Below are 14,921 nucleotides of genomic sequence, written 5' to 3' on the forward strand. Positions count from 1 at the left end.
TTTTGAATGGGCTTGTTTGTTTTTTTCCTGTAAATCTGTTTGAGTTCTTTGTAGATTCTGGATATCAGCCCTTTGTCAGATGGGTAAACTGCAAACATTTTTTCCCATTCTGTTGGTTGCCGATTCACTCTAGTGACTGTTTCTTTTGCTGTGCAGAAAACATCTCCTTTTAAGTGGCCTGGAGAGTAATCAGTTTCTTGCTAACTGGCTGCTGTGGGTCAGGCAAGCAACAGCATCTCCCCATCAGTCCAGAGAGGACAGATCCAGAGCTCTGGGGGACGCTGTCTGGCTGCCCTTCATGCCTGGTCTGTGACTGGTCTCCCAGAGGACACCCCAGAAGCTGGGCACCCGGCAAAGAGGGCAGGTATCCCAGGAACAGAGTCCCCCCACCCACTAAGTGCTGTGTGACTAGGAACATCCCTCTCCAGGCCTCAGTCTTCCCATCTGCTCAAGAGGTAAACAGACCACATGGCCTCGGGGTCCTTCAGCTTTGTAGACAGCTGCACCATGTTCCACTTGTCCCATGTCCCATCTGGGGAAACAGTTGGCCTCGGGACCGGGCTGGGGCTGGCAGCCAGCAGGAGCCACCACACTCACTCGGCCATGGTGAAGGCCAGCTCAAAGTTCTTCTGCCACTGCGTGGGGCTCAGGGAGTTGTAGTCGAAAGCATCAGGAAAGAAGGTGTGCACCAGGGCGCAGAAGGCTGTGCTGTCACTCCAGCTGGAGAAGTTCTGCTGGTCCACGTGCTATAGGAGGGGAGTGCAGTCAGTGCAGGGTCCAGATGCAGATGCCTGGAGTTTCTCAGCACATGCTTCGGGCAGTCAGGAACCCACTGGGAAGGCATGATGACTGTGGCTCCCATTCCTTAACCCCAGCCTCAGCAGGCTCCTGCCCAGGCCAGAGAACAAAGACAGGGACAATGCCTGGTCAGGCCTTTTGGGGGGTGTCCCAGGAGCTGGGAGGGAGCCTGGCTCACCTGGTAGCCCAGCATCGAGCAGGATCTGCTTGACGCCACTGGTGCTGGCTACGCTGAAGCTCTGCATTTGCTTCAGCCAGGCCTGGGTCTTGCCTTTCACCCTGCAGAGCGCAGGCCTGCTGTGGGGGCCTCAGCTACCATCTCCCACTGTGGGTCTGGGATAGGAGAGGCCATCCCTGCACCCCCAGGGAGGAGGCCCCTGCTCCCTCTGCTCACCCAGGAGAGATGCTGGCAGCACACAGGCTAAGCTGTGCCTATGTCCATGGCACTGCCCCATACACCAGCCACTCAGCCTCCTTTGATGGTATGCAGCAGGACCATCCTCATCCAAACCGCCCTCCATGTCCCTTGTCTACTTCCCACCCCAGTAAGCAGGGGTCCCTTGGGAATCCTGAGACAGAAGACCCTGGCTCACCCACACAGCCCCAGGCCCTGCCTTCTGCCTGGAACTCCTTTCCCTGTTCCTTCCTCCCCCGCCTCCTTCTGAGCTCCCCTCCTAATGGAGGGCCTCCTTCCCTGATGGCTCCTTCCAAGCCAGGAGGGATGATTTCCTCTTCTGGGCCCCAAGGACAGTCCATAATGGTCGGGACCAGGTTGTTTGGGGTGAGTGGGGACACATCCTGAGTTGGCCTCCCTCACTAGAGTTGAGCAGGGACTGGCTGGCGTCTTCATTATCCCACAAGGTCTGAGCCACACCCTGCACAGAGCTGGCATCAATACCAGGAACTGACACAAAGACAGGCTGAATATGCAAAGGTGGCTGGAGCCCAGGAAGCCTTGAGGCCTGGTAGTGGGCTGCAGGGCATTCGGTCCTAGGGCACCACCTCTGCAGTCCTGGGGCAAGGCCAACCCCATGCTGGGCCTCCCAGCTCCCACCAGGAATCTCAGTCCCCATCCAGTCCCCAGTCATGCCCATAAACTAAAGGAGCCACAACCCATGGGGAACATGGGTGTGAGGGCAGCCTGGGGGCACTGGGGACAGACCAGGGGCCTCGAGAATGGTGGAGGAAAGAGGGGCCCTCACCAGGCCCCATCCCATGCCTCACAGCCCTCTTCCCCCAGTAACTGGGGCCCCCGTTCCCCCAATATGTCCTGTGGCCCAGCCCTAACTTTGTGCCTTGCCCGAGAGATCTTGTCTTGGGGAATAGGACAGGTCTGAACCTGGCTCTTCAGTGCCCACCCAGCCCCTGCCTCATTGTAGGCACACTGGGGGAGCACCCCCATCTGTGAGTGGGCATCTGTACTTCACCCCCTTCTGTGAGTGGGCATCCATATTTCCCCTCCCCCCATCTGTGAGTGGACATCTTATTGCCCCTCCCCCTTCTGTGAGTGGGCATCTTATTGCCCCTCCCCCTTCTGTGAGTGGGCCTCCTTACTTGCCTATCATCTTCTGCTCCCACTTCTCAAAAAATGCCTTCCGGGGCTGTGCCCCTGAGGTGTGGGGCAGCATCTGCTACCTCAACAGCTTCCTGCGATGCTCCCCTGGCTGATGGACTTGAGTTGTGGCTGGCGGCTGCCGGGACATGGGCAACTGGGGTGGTGTTCCCAGCGGTGGGCTGAGGAGAAAATCGCCGAGTTGGGATGTGGGCCCAGCAGCCATCACTAGCTCAGCAGGCCCTGGGGTCTCCATCCCACTGAGTGTGACAAGGCAGCTGCACCGTGATGGGCACTCAGAGAGGAGCCCTCTTGCTGGGGACCCCCGCCAGTTTGGCAGGTTTTCTGAACTGTGCTGCCTGGCACAGGCCTGGCCCATAGACCCAACTCAGGAGGGATACCAGGCCCCTCTCTGGACATCACCACCCCCTGGCAGATGTCAGTGCCTGGGGAGGACAGGGGGCCCCCTCCTCGGGCAGGAGATGCGCCCAGAACCAGCCCAGTGGGGCCAGGCCTCCTGCCTCCACCATGAGATAAGACCCCTCTGTTTCCTCTGAAAGTGTTTGCAAGGAAGTCATAATTATCTTTTAATGATTAAAGAAAAAAAAAGCCAAGCCTGCTACCCGCCCCCACCAATTACAGTCCCACTGGCCAGAGGGGGAAGCCTGTGCCACAGGGAAGGCCTGGCTCACCTGCCCCTGCCCACAGTTTGGCAGGTTTGAGGGACCCCAGCGGGCTGGGATGGAAGAAGACCACGCTCCTGTCTTCCCCTTCTTGCTGGCTGAGACACATCCTCCAATTTTTTTTTTGAGACAGAGTCTCACTCTGTCACCCAGGCTGGAGTGCAGTGGTGCCATCTTGGCTCTCTGCAACCTCCGCCTCCCAGGTTCAAGCGATTCTCCTGCCTCAGCCTCCCAAGTGGCTGGGATTATAGGTGCCCATCACCACAGCTGGCTAATTTTTGTATTCATTTATTTATTTGAGACAGAATTTCACTCTTATTGCCCAGGCTGGAGTGCAATGGCACGATCTTGGCTCACTGCAACCTCCGCCTCCTGGTTTCAGGTGATTCTCCCACCTCAGCCTCCCGAGTAGCCAGAATTAGAGGCATCCACCACCATGCCCTGCTAATTTTTGTATTTTTACAGAGATCGGTTTCACCATGTTGGCCAGGCTGGTCTTGAACTCCTGACCTCAGGTGATCCACGGTCTTGGCCTCCCACAGTGCTGGGATTCCAGGGGTGCACCAGGGTGCCCAGCTCCTCTTCCAATCTTTTGACTGACTTGAAGGGTCCACAAAGAAACCAGCCTGTGGCCACATTTCTCCACTCAGCCCCACTGCCCCACTCCCTGCTCACACCTTCCCCCAACCCTGCCACCCAGTGCTTTAGAGATCCAGCCCCGAGCCTTCCATGGAGACACCAACCCCTGGATGGCCTGTGCCAAAAGCCGAGAACACATCTGGGCTGTGGCAACCACGCAGGAACACCGGCCCTGACCCACCTGTTGCTGTGTTTGCTGGCTGTCACTGCCCCATGGCCAGAGCTTGACACAGACCTTGTGAAAGAGGAACTCTTCTCTGTGAAACAGAGAGAGGGAGAGAAGTGACACACCCCTGCCCAGGGAGGGCCGCCACAGCCTCCCTTCCTTGGACCCGGCATCACTGAGTGGATGAATGAACCCTCTGGGCTAAGCCAGCCCTGCCTCAGTGACAGTGGCAAAGAAAGGAAGATGGACACTCACAGCAACAGAATCAAAGAGGTCTTTTCAGCTGCCCCCACCCTGCCCCTGAGAGCACACAGCTCAGGGCCCGTGCCATGTATCCCACGAACACTGCTCCAAAACCCATCCCACAGAGGCCTGTGCCACCTCTGCCAGAACACAGCACAGAGGCCTGACTACAGGCCACATCAGGCCTGGGGCCTTGAGGGAGGGACAGTGCCAACGTGCAGGGCAAGAGCCACCTTTCAACTGTGGCCTCAACCTGTAATAAAAGCCACAGTTGCCTCACCAGGGGATGACGCTATTTCTCAGCATCTCTGGGCAGGAGCCCGGGAGGATGAGCTAAGGGAAGGGGCAGACATGGCAGGCAGAGGCAGGGCTGGGCTCGGCTTGGTCGCTCATTTTCCAAGTCACCCACTGACTCTCCCTCCCCAGCCCCGACCCTCCCACTTTCATCCCAAGGGGAGGTCCACCCAAGGCCATGCTGTCCTGCTCCTACCACTAGGACTGGGAGTCCAGGGCGTGGTGGCCTCACTGGGGCTCAGGTTGAGGCCCCCCCAGGGCAGCAGATGTGGGTGATAGAGCTGCAGCTGAGGTCTCCCCAGAGAACCTGTCAGAGACTCGGGTGACAGCCATGACTGGCTGGTGGGGCAGCCGCAAGGAGAGACTCACAGGGCAAGGCCTGGGGGGATCTGGTGCCTGGAAGGTTTGGGCAACCTCGGGGGGACCATCACCTGGACCTGTAACATGACCAGCAAGGGTGGGTGGTCAGCTGTGGCAGCCACAGGGGCCTGAGACCTCCCAGAAGGGCTCTAGCCTTCCTGAACCTTCCTCCAACCTCCTCCAGGAAGGCCTCCCTAACTGCTCCAGCCTCCCTGACCTCCTACCAGGGACATCCTGCTGCTCCAACCAGAGCTGATGTTCCCAGCTTCCCTTCATGGCCAGCTTCATAAACACTAGTTGGCTCATCAGCCCACTCTCCACCCTATTCAGTGCTTAGGAAAATTCCTCAGCCTCTACTTGCTTTCCTCTAGAAATGGGATAGCTCACTACCACCTGAGATCTCCCGACTTTCCTCTATGTTTCAAAAGTTCTACTGAATGATGCTGCACTCCTGGCAGCCTCTCTGCCTGCTGGGGTTCAGGTTAGAGTCCCCACTCCCCCAGGCCAAGGGCTGGCCTGGCACAGATACTTGACCAAGGCCTTACTAAACCCCCAAACCTACCCAACCACCCCTCCACTGCCCTCAGCCCTACCTGCCCCCAGCTGGTGCCCATTTTCCACGATGCAGGAGTTTAAGGCCTTTTTCATCTCTGACTCACTGGCCTCATCATGATCCAGACTTTGCAGAGATATAAATGGCACCGAGAGCCTGTCAGCCAGGGAAAGCTGCCCACTCCCAGAAGCTGCCTGCCCCAAACCCCCTCCTGGTTCTGGCAAGATCCTGGGAGGCAAATACCTCCACTGGGCTCCTCCCAGAGTCCCAAAAAGCTGAGGACAGACATCAAGATTGAGGGTTCCAAAGTAGGTGAGGCCACCTCACCCTTTCCCTCAGGCTGGATCACAAGACAGTCAGGAGTGCCTGGCCCCCTGCCCCTCTCACCTGTGCCAGGCTGGCATGGCTGCCCTTGCAGGGGCAGCAGGAACCAGTGACAGCAGGTCCTTCTGTGCCAACGATGAGCAACAGTGCCCTGATCATGCTGAGGCCCGTGCATGGGTGGCCAGGACACGATTTACCTGGCCATTCGGAGCCTGGTCAGCTGCAGGCAACTCATCCATTTCAGCTGGGCGGCAGGAGTGGGTGGGGCAGGTGAGGGCAGACAGACAGCCTAGACTAGGAACTAGTGGGGAACCTGTGATCCAGGCCATGCTGACCTGGGCCACATTACTTCCTCTCAAGTTCTCAGTTTCCCCATTTGAGAAATGGGAGCAGACTAGGCAAGCGGCACTCAGCATCCACCCAACATCCAGCCCTTCTTCCAGGCACACCCCTTATGCCAACCAGCTTCAGTCCTCACAATAGATCCTACCAGAGCCATTTGACAGATGGGACCCGAGGGCTCCAAGAGGGCATGTACCCTGCCCAAGGCTATACAGTGGAAACCAGCTGGGACTTGTGGCAGGGAAGAAGTTCTCAACTGTGGTCCTGCTCCCCTGCTCCCAGCAAAGGCGTCTGTAGGGCTGGTAGGGGCTCCACCAAGAGCCCAGGATGAGCAGCTTGAGAGGTCAGCTATGCGTCTTGTAGATGCCCTGGTCTACAAGGTTCCTAGGGAAATGATGATGCAGCCCTGGCCCAGAGGGCTCAGCTCCTCCTGCAGCCAGGGCTGGAGGCATGCACCCTGCCATGGGGAATAAGTCTGATAGGGGAGCCGGGCTCATAAACATAGGGGGCTGTGTCCACATAAGGATGCCTCACACAGTCTCCATCCAACCCATCGGGGCAAGGAGGACCTCTCAGAGCCAGGGGTGCCTGAGCCACATCCAGAGTGAGCCCGGAGGATGAGCAAGGGAGGGCACGCCTGGCAGAGTGGTCAGTGTCTGCTTCTGCAGAGACATCAAGGCACAGGTATTCTGACCACGCCCACCTGGGACTCAGGCAAATGGAGCAGCACACCCAGGCTGCCTGCCCAGTGTCCTTGACACCTTAGACAAGAAGGAACCCAAGGTCCTCAGCTCTGTGTTTCAGGAGCACCCTCCAGAAGATGTCAGAGAGGGGCACAGTGGAGCAGACCAGACAGCAAGACACTTCTCTAGCCCTGGGCAGGAACCAGGGAGGGGAGATGGGGCACTGGGAGAACCACGGGCAAGAAGAACTGGGAGCTTTGGGGAAAAGAGATGGGCTGGGAGACTGGACGATGTGGAAGAGGAAGGGTGCCAAGCCTCTTCCAAGCCCAGACTTGGTAGCAGGGCAGGTTTAGGGGGCAAATGGGGCTTTCAGTTGGGGCATGATGAGGGCATGGGGCACCTGGAACAACAGGCAACTGAGGGGGTAGCTGAATTTTTTAGTCTGGAGTTCAGAGAAAAGAAGGATGAGGCTTGGCACAGTGGCTCACACCTGTAATTCCAGCACTTTGGGAGGCCGAGGGGGGAAGGATCATGAGGTCAGGAGTTCGAGACCAGCCTGGCCAACATGGTGAAAACCCATCTCTACTAAAAATACAAAAATTAGCTGGGCGTAGTGGTGGGCACCTGTAATCCCACCTTCTTGGGAGGTTGAGTCAGGAGAATCACTTGAACCTGGGAGGTGGAGGGTGCAGTGAGCTGAGATCACACCACTGCACTCTAGCCTGGGGTGACAGAGCAAGACTCTGCCAAAAAAAAGAGAAAGAGAAAGACAGAGAGAGAGAGAGAGAAAAGAAGGATGAGCATGTTGAAAAACAGGAATCAGGGCACTCATTGGGCTCTTGGAAGTCCACCAGAGGAAGAGCAGCTTGGGGCTCCTGGGATAAGGTCCCCACATTTCAGGAAGCAAAAGAGCAGTCACCAGAGAATGAGGAGCAGCCAGAGAGATAGGAGGAGCCCTTGAAGAACGGTGAGAAAGCCAAGGCCAGGAAGGAAGTGAATCCAGAAGCCAGGCATGGGGCTGGGCACAGTGGCTCACACCTATAATCCTAGCACTTTGGGAGGGTGAGGTGGTTGGATCACTTGAGGTCAGGAGTTCAAGGCCAGCCTGGTGAACATGGTGAAACCCCCTCTCTACTAAAAATACGAAAATTAGTCAGGCGTGGTGGCACATTCCTGTAATCCCAGCTACTTGGGAGACTGAGGGAGGAGAACCGCTTAAACCCAGGAGATGGAGGTTGCCGTGAGCAGAGATTGCACCACTGCACTCCAGCCTGGACAACAGAGTGAGACTCTGTCTCAAAACAAAAGGGAAAAAAAAAGCCAGTTTCATCCAAAGGCAGCCTGGGGTGGAAGAATAGGTAAAGAGAAAATGCAATCAGGCGTCCATTGGGTTCAGCAAAAGAAGAGGCTACGGGTGCTTAGAAGCATGGGACAAGGGATGGCGGGGACAGGAGAGGCCTAGGGGAGATGTCCCAGGGAAATGAAGGCAGTATAGTAACTTTAGCCCTGAGTGCAGCCAGGGGAAGGGGTCTGAGGGGTTTTTCCAGAGGGAAGAGGCAAGACCACATTTATAGGCTAAGAAAGGTGAGGGGACATCTCCAGGGTGGGGACCCTGGGGAGCTCAGAGTGGACAGGACCCAGAGCCTGAGGAGAGCCAGCCTTGGAGAAGAGGTGACCCCTCAGCTCTTGACTCAGGAGTTGGAGGAGGAGAGGCCAGGCCCATTCTCAGGAACACAGGAGAAGCACTCAGCGTCTCAAGGCACGCACAGCAGAATGGGCACCCCTCCAGCATGTCAGCCATGGCAGCCATGTCGGCAGGTGGAGGAGAACCAGCCAGTCTAGCTGGAACCCTGGTCCCCACTGTCACCAGGGCTCTGGCTCTGGGGTCTTCATGCCCTCCCCCCAATGCCCCAGCTCTTGTCTGACAGTTCCACAGGCCCAGGTAGGGCCCTGGGAGAAAAGGCTGAGGGTGAAACCATTTTTCCAGGAAATGTGTGTCTCTACGGATGGGTGGGGTGGCGGGTCCCCCACAGATGCCTGTCCCTGCATGTTGTAGTCCCCTCAACAACCCCCATGGTGCCTCAGGGGACCAGGTGCTATACCAGACCTGGAAGTCAGTTCTCTCAGCTAGATCCCTGCTAAGGGAGGAGGGAGAAGGGGCTGGGCTAATGCAGGCCGGGGTGTGGGGCTGAGTCCAGACTCCCAAGCTCCCCTGCCCCAAGACTAGAAGCATTCCTCACCTGGGGAAAGGGCTCTGCCCAGGCCTTGGGTCAAGGAGCAAGGGGCTATTCTGAGACCACCCTCTGACCCATCATCATACAGATGGGGAGAGGCAGTGGCAGAGTCAACCTATGGTACTCAGGTCTCCTACTCCAAGCCAGGGCTCTGTCCACGAAGTGCTCTGGCCTTCTGGGGAAAGAGAGGAAAACTCAGGCCACTTGTCTCCCAGGGCCTGGGTTAGTGTGTGCCCCAGCCCACGGGCTCTGTCTTAGACGAGGGTGAGGAAAAGGAGTGGGACTGGGGCCACCACCCAGCGGGACCTTCACAGAACCTAGCGCTCTTCAACCAGAGGGCTGGGCTGGAACGAGCTGTCCCCGCAGACCCCTCAGTAGGCTACTGCCGTCCTCTGTTCAGGGCAGCTGCCTTGGTCATTGGGAAGGAAACCAGGGAGGCACCTCCAATCTGGGACTGGGCAGAAATTGCTGGAGAGCCCTGGCACTGGGGACAGGTCCTGTCGAGCTGGCCTGGTACCCCCCAAGAGTCCCCACATCAGCTTTGTTCGAGAAGGGGGAGGTGCCCCATGAGGGAGCCCAGGTCTGGGGTAATAAGTCTGATTTCAGGGGCCTTCATATTGGAAAAACTTTTGGACATTTTTGTGAGGGAGGATGAATATTTCAGGCTTTCTGGGTGCTGCCTGAACTGCATGGACCCATCCGTGGGGACAAAGCCCATGCAGGGCCAGAGCCCCATCCTAAGATGATTCAAACGCTGACCTGGCCTCCTCCACTGACACCACCGTTTGAAAGGACTCGATTCAAACTTCTCCCTAAAGTATTTAACTCTCTTATCAGAGTGTGTCTGGGAAAGGAAGGCAGATAAGGCGAGTCTGGTTTCTTTCACAGTTGGGCCTCTGACATGGGCCTCCTGGTGGCTGCTCCTGCAGCCTCTGTGACCTCCGCCATGAAAACTAAGTGGCTCCAGCTCAGTTGAGTATGACATTTCCAGGTTGCAGCTCTGGCCCAACCTGCTGGGGCCTGGGCCTGGCCTCAGGCTGCCACCATCCACCCCAGGCCCCCAGCTGGCTCCCAGCTCCCTGCTTCCAGCCTAACAGGATTGTTTGATCAGCCCTTCCTGCGCTGAGTCCAGGGCACATTTATATACTGGAGACAATCTACCACCAATCCCTCAGTCCACAGTTTGAAAGCAAACAGGTCTCTAAGTGCCGTGGCTTGTTACAGAGGGTCAGCGTGACACCGCTCTCTACAATGCCAGGTAGTACAGTCACCCCTGGCTTGTGTGGGTGGGATGAGACTGTCCCACCAAGACCCCCACTACCCAGGCACAGTCTGAGAGGTCAGATGCCCAGCTGCCTGGTGTTCGGCTGTGACTCTCTGTCCACGGCCGACACTCAAGTCTCACCCGGTGTTCAGCTGTGGTTCTCTGTCCACAGCCCACACTACAGTCTCACCCTGTGCCCTGGCTCCTTGTTTGTGACCAAGCTCTTGATCACACAGTGCTCGTCATGGCACGTCAGCCCCAGCATGTGGATGGCTCCACATGGTCCCTTCTCTTGGGCCAGACACCGGCCTGGAGGCAATGTCAATGCTCCCGAGGTGGAGGACAGCAAGAGAGGTGGGGATTGGTGCTTGTGAAGTCAGCCCCGTGGCAGCTGCCTCAGGCCCAGGGAGCCAGGGTTCAAGGGGTATGGGGCTTCTAACCCAACTGGGGACCGTAGCCATGCTTCCCCCACAGAGCTCACCTACGCTTGCTGCTCATGCCCCTCGCTGCCTGGATCTCCATCCTCCTCCCCCAAAAGGTTGATGCATCCCCTGGGTGCCTGGGTCTCTATCCTGAGCCCCCAAAAGGCTGATGCATCCCCTGGCTGCCTGGGGCTCCAGCCTCACCCCCCAAAAGGCAGATGCATCCCCTGGGTGCCTGGGTCTCCAACCTCGCTCCACAGCAGGCTGATGCATCCCAACTGACCCCAGCCTCTTCTTTCAGGAGGTCTCCCTCTCTGGTTTGCTAAGAACGAGCTCTCAGGCCCTCCTCACTCCCTGGAAGTTCCCCAGTCTATTTTTTATTTCCTTCGAACTCTTCTGCCTCAGCCCAGAGAGCTTCCGCATCTCCAGCCTTGCCGGCTCTCTGGAGTACCAGATCCAGCATCCAACTGCTTTGAGACAGCTTCACCTGGTTTCCCATAGACCCTCACATTCAGCACTGCCTGGGTGGAACCCAGCATCTCCACCCAGATCTGTGGCTCAGCAGTCCCCCAAGCCAGGGCTCCCCTCTGAGACTACCCCGTCTGCTCACTCTCCTTTGAAGTCCCTGCCCAGACCCTTCCTTTCTCTGTGGACCGTCACAATTAAGTTACCCATCTCCAGCCACGGTCCACCTTCCATCCACCCCCAATAGAGCTTGCCAGACACAGACCCTCATTCTGAGCCTCACGCACCAACTCCTAAGCCAGAGGACCAGCCTGATGCCAGTGAATAATGGCTAATTTCCATTGACAAAAGTCACAACTGGAGAGAATCCTCCCCCGTGTGTGTGTGTGTGTGTGTGTGTGTGTGTGCGCGCGCGCGCATGCGCGCGCCCACGTAAAGTGTCATGTTCAGAAGCCATACCTAAGTGTATCCACATTTCCAGACGCTCCACACGGAGCGCTGGGACACCCACAGGCTCTGCCCCCAGGACCCGAATCAGAACCTCTCACAGGCTGGACAAAGACCAGCGCCTCTGCCCCGTGCACCACAGCATTCGCCACTCCCCACCCCACTCACATGCTTCGAAGTGGCACTGTCGCCAGTGAGTCCTTTCAGCGTTTCTGAGGCTTAATGCACCGCCCCACTCTCATCTGCAGCAGCGGCAGCAACCCCCGGGGCCCCCAGCACAAAGCCTTGCTGGGAAACCCACTGAGAAGGGACTAACTACCGTGTCTGGAGCAGAGCACCTCCGGCTGCCCAACCTTGGTCTGGGGCCATCTCCCACCCTGGCTGGGACCTCCAGTGGGAAGGCCCAATCTGATACCCTCCTCCAGGCCCCCTGAGGTCTAGCCCAGCCCACAGCAGGAAATCTGAGTACCCCATGGATCGGACCAAGGAGGGAGCAGGTGCAGGTTACACAGCCGCAGACCCTGGGAACCCAACCCCAGAGCACATACCTGACCATGATGGAAAATCCCACCCAAGGGTCACTGGACACGCCATGGAAACACTGGAAACATTCTAACCGCCCTGGGAAGCCCATGTGGAAAGTAGCGATGTCCCCGTCGGCCTCTGCCCCATCCCCACACGGTGTGGGGCTCTGGCCAGTCACTGACACCAGGATTCTAGATGCCGTTTGCTGGAGGCTGGTTCCCACCTCTCTCCCTTCACAGTAAGGGATTTTTCACCCCCCAACCCCCACCCCGCGATGCAGGGTTCCCAAATGCTGCTGTTGTTTGGGAACGCCGCTGCCCCTCGGACCCCTCCCCACCCATCCAGGGGCCTGACTTCTCAATCTGGGTTAATTAATAACCAGAGCCGTCAGGCCTCAGTGAAACGACAATGCAGGGGCGCGTGAATGGAGAGGGGGGCAGGCAGGGGTAGTGACCATTCCAACACGCCCCGCGCTGCCCCAGGCAGTGCTGAACAGTCGGGAGCTGGACCTTGGCGCCCACGCCCTTGGTGTCATGGGACAGAGGAGCGAGGGAGACGGGACTCTGAGCAGGGTCTCGCTCCAAAAAAAGGCGAGGGCCCAAGACAGGTGCAGCGGGCAGGCTAAGCGTTCCTCCCCCTGCGGTCTCCAACTCCAGAGGGGTGGCAGGACCCCATCGCCTAGTCCGACCGGCCGGTGATAGGCCCCAGCCCCTAAGACGCGCGGACGCCGGTGGAGGAGGGGAAGGGGCGGCAGCCGGTTCGGAGCCCCACTCCCCGGCGCCAGCGCTCGAGCTCCCAGGGGCTCACCTGGCCGCTGCCCGACAGCGAGAAGGTGGCGTGGCTGGCGAAGTGCGCGCTGCCCAGGCGAGGCGCGCGCTCCGGGACCCCGGGCACGGGCAGGGGGCTGGGTGTGCCGGGGGTGCCCGGGGTGCCGGGTGCCGGGGACATCCCGCTGGCCAAGCCCAGCGCCTCCACCTGGCGCGTCAGGCGCTCGAGCTGCTCCTGCAGCCACTGGTTGTCCCGCTGCAGCTCGGCCACAGTGCGCGCCAGGGGACTGGCTAGGCGCAGCGTCTCCGCCACCCGCCGCTCCACGCCGCGCTGCAGTCCCTGCATGTCCTCGTGCAGCGCGCGCACCGCGCCCTCCAGCTCCGCCTCGTAGCGGCCCAGCGCCTCGCGCACAGTGCAAGCCTCCTGCGCGTCGGGGGCTGGCTCCATGTCCCAGAGGAGTGCGCTGGGCGAGAGGGCCGGGCGGGGAGAGGATCTGAGCTCCGCAGCTCCGGGCCGCGACTGGCCTTGCGCGGCTGGCTTCGCCCGAGGGGCAGCTGAGGAGGCGGGCGTGGGGCGGAGCCTCGGGGGCGGGGCTGGGGCCGACTTGGGGACACCTCCCCGCGACCTGGATCCCCGCGGGACTGTGCGGACGGAGAGCTAGCCCAGACTGTACTCTCCCAGGTTCTGGACTAAGCCCTGCGGGAGGGGCAGCGGGCCCACCTGAAGAAGGCCCTGGCCCCCCGTGGACCGTGGAGAGCACACCCGGGCTGACGCGTTCTTTCGGGGCTCTCACCCGCAAGGCCCAGGTTCTGCCGGGGGCCGAGACTCCGGCCCTACTTGGGGGCACCTAGAGCAGCAGCTCCCAGCGCAGCCTCCCTTCCTGCGGGGCCCTCCGTGCACAGCGGGCACGCGCTCACCTGTAGGACCTCCGCCTGCAAAATTGCACCTGTTCTAAGACCTCAGGGAGGAGACAGGTGATGAGGTCCCCTCCTTGACTCTGCAGGTATATGCTCTCCCCTCCCAGTCCTACTCTGTATAGTAAGATCTTCGTGCCCTTCGCACCAGTGGTCGGTGGAGGCTCCGGGCTCACCAAAGGCCCTCTATTAGTGGGTACTGGAGAGGCTAAGGGCAGACAGGGAAAGAAAGGGGCACCAGGGCTGAATCTCCAAACCCTGGAATGAGCGGCTTCGGGACTAATCGCCCCCTCCTCCAAGGAGAGTCTCAGTCGCAGGCCAGGGGTCCTACCCTGATTCCTTCTCAATGCCCTTCATGCCTGAACCCAGATAGTTCCCCCTTCCAAACACACACCCCCAACCGCCACCAGAAAAGGGAAGGAAAACAGGGTTGCTTTAGAAGGATGCAGTGATGGACGAAGCTCGCTCTCCATTTTCACTGTATCATAAAGCTGATTTCAAACAAAAATGGGAACATATCCCTCTTTATACAAAAAACCTTTTCTTTCTTTCTTTTTTTTTGAGACAGAATTGCCCTCTTGTTACCCAGGCTGGAGTGCAATGGTGCGATCTCGGCTCACCACAACCTCCACCTCTTGGGTTCACGCAATTCTCCTGCCTCAGTCTCCTGAGTAGCTGGGACTACAGGGGCACTCCACCATGCCCAGCCAATTTTTCTATTTTTAGTAGAGACAGGGTTTCACCATGTTGACCAGGAAGGTCTTGGTCTCTTGACCTCGTGATCCACATGCCTTGGCCTCCCAAAGTGCTGGGATTATAGGCGTGAGCCACTGCACCCGGCCTACAAAAAGCCTTTTCTAACTGGCCTTCTTTTTTTCCCCAAGCTTGGCCTGCCTAAAATAGGCCCAGAGACTGGGCAGTCCCAGCCAGCTGACCTGCAGGAAGGAGAAGACTGAAAGGCTTGTTCATAATGTGCTCAGCTCCCAAGGGTGTTTGGAGCTTACAAACCCTCCTGGGTTGGCCATCATTGCTCCAAAGGAACTGGAACAGCCTGACAGCTGCTAAATGCTTACTCTCTCCCCCAACCCCCGCCCCAAGGAGATGGGAAAGAACGCTGGGTTACCTAATCCAAGGAACCGTCCAGCAATTATTTCATGAAAAAGTCAAATGCCAAAAGGCGTACCTGTTGCATGTATGTGTGAGCATGTGTGTGCCTTCCAAGTGGCCATCTGGACAGGGTGAACC

The 14,921-nt window shown here is 58.5% G+C and overlaps 1 pseudogene; it reads right to left on the bottom strand.

The window, feature by feature from the left end:
• Positions 1–593: 593 nt before the first annotated feature.
• LOC118154731 (smoothelin-like protein 2) lies at positions 594–13,209 on the bottom strand (annotated as a pseudogene).
• Between the last annotated feature and the right edge of the window lie 1,712 nt (positions 13,210–14,921).

This window comes from Callithrix jacchus, chromosome 6 (assembly GCF_049354715.1).
Source record: "Callithrix jacchus isolate 240 chromosome 6, calJac240_pri, whole genome shotgun sequence".
In the NCBI taxonomy this organism is placed as follows: Eukaryota; Metazoa; Chordata; class Mammalia; order Primates; family Cebidae; genus Callithrix; species Callithrix jacchus.